The sequence below is a fragment of the Haplochromis burtoni genome, unplaced genomic scaffold (genome assembly GCF_018398535.1).
Source record: "Haplochromis burtoni strain Fernald_Lab_line unplaced genomic scaffold, NCSU_Asbu1 Contig_2006, whole genome shotgun sequence".
NCBI lineage: Eukaryota > Metazoa > Chordata > Actinopteri > Cichliformes > Cichlidae > Haplochromis > Haplochromis burtoni.
This window is the reverse complement of record NW_024584367.1, coordinates 10,850-12,753: the sequence shown is the minus strand read 5'-3', so window position 1 is coordinate 12,753 and position 1,904 is coordinate 10,850. Positions and strand designations below refer to the sequence as shown.

The 1,904-nt window shown below is 40.8% G+C and overlaps 1 long non-coding RNA gene across 1 annotated transcript in view; it reads left to right on the top strand.

Moving 5' to 3' along the window:
* The first annotated feature begins 732 nt into the window (after positions 1-732).
* The window catches only part of LOC121813601, a 2,970-nt gene continuing 1,798 nt past the window's right edge, over positions 733-1,904 (top strand). The window contains exon 1 of the long non-coding RNA XR_006053783.1: positions 733-1,146. This is a non-coding gene — a long non-coding RNA (uncharacterized LOC121813601). The remainder of the gene's footprint in view (positions 1,147-1,904) is intronic.

Here is a 1,904-nt window from a genome sequence, read left to right as displayed (position 1 = left end):
AACACAACCTACTGTGGATCAGCATAGTTACCTGATAATAGATGAAGCACCTTTGGAAGGTTTAAAAACTGGGGTTGACCTGAAGTCCCCTGACTATGCCCCAAATCCTGCTTCATAGAGGAGGCCCCTGGTTAGGTTCATGGAGTCTGTTTAAATCAGCTCTGACTGAGGATCCCTCATCTCCAGATTAAAAAAAAAAAACAGTTTAATCTGAGAAAATAGCTTCCTAAAACAGGGGCATGATCACTCAAATTCCCAAGCTGGGTAATGGATTTCTGGAATGACTACTAAAATACCTTCCGTGGCCCTCAGAAGTTTTAGAAGTCTCCAAAGTCATGTCAGTTGACTGCTTTCAACAATGTCCCGTTGCCTAGACAATTCACCTGAGGATGTGTGAACCTGTGATTTACATGCCACCATTTTCTATCATCAGTTAAACTTCAATAACTGGAAGGCAGACTCCTGCGTCCATATTACAGCATTAACACAGAAGCATCGAGAGTTTGTGAATTTGATGCTTCATTTAGGGCTACAGAAGCCGGCTGATCAGTGTTATCGTTCCGCTGTGTTTACTCGGAAAATAGGAAAACAAACAGGGGATAGCAGTTTCCAAACCATGAAAGTGAAACTAATCACGATGACACAGACAGCACATTACAGGTGGAAAACTTAAGACAAAAGGTTAAATAAAGCACACCCACACACACCGTAATAATGCGACAGTAGGATACACACCGACCTGTTCTTTACGAGCCGCTGGAGTTGACAACGAAACAAGAAAACGTTGCACCGCCGCAGGACATCACAACACTCCAGTTACTTAGCTGACGTTAGCTCTGGAGGCTAGTTAGCATTCGGACTTTTCTAAGTAAAAAAATAACCTGCCAGAAAAAAAGTCGAGTTACGCTCTCATCGCCTCGTGAACCGGGTAAACAAACCCGAGATAACCTCTAATCTCGTTCGTTTTTATCAGACTGGATCTTCTTCATCAAAACAATGCCCCTTCACTTAGCTGTGCTATCGAATCGAGATCGAAAATGTACCCGCTAAACTCTGCTCAACATCAACGCCTCTGATTGGACGACAGATTCGTGACGATGAGTAATGCCATTTCCCATTGGACAGCTGCTGACGTGTACCGTTGATGTCAGTTTTTATTACTATTATTATTATTTCTTTGAATGTACTTAATTGACTTTATAAAGCTTCTTTAATTGTTTTACATTTAGTACTTTTATATTTTGAACTTTTATCGGATTTACCGTTATTTTGTGTTTAAGTTCAATGTGAGATTCAGAATGGTGAAGAAAGATGGTTTAAGCTACTTTCAACGTAGTAGGGGGTTATAGCCAGTCTGACTCTGAATATTTTAGAAAATGCTGATCTGCTTGGATTTTACCACACTGCTTTACCAAACTACACAGCAGAAGATTGGAAAAATGTTTTCTGCTCTGACAAGTCTTGATTTGTGCTGTAACATTCAGATGGTAGGATCAGAATTTAGAGTAAACAACATCAAAGTATGGATCATCCTGTCTGTCTACAGTTCGGGCTGGTGATGGGGTATAATTTTCCTGATGAACCTCAGGCTCCTTGTCACAAAGTATTGTTTAGACACCATAGGCTCCCTGAGTATTGTTGCTAACCATGTCCATCCCTTTGTTACCAGTGTACCCATTTTTAAATGGCTGGTTCCAGCAGACTTATGCACTATGTCATAAAGCTCAACACATTGCAAGCTGGTTTCTTGTACATGACGATAAGTTTACTGTACATGAATGGCCTCCACAGTCACCAAGTTGCAATCTAATAGAGCAATTCTGGGATGTAGCAGAACGAGAGAGACATGCCATGGACAGTGTGATGCTAAATGTAAATATGGACCAGAATCTCAAAAGAATATT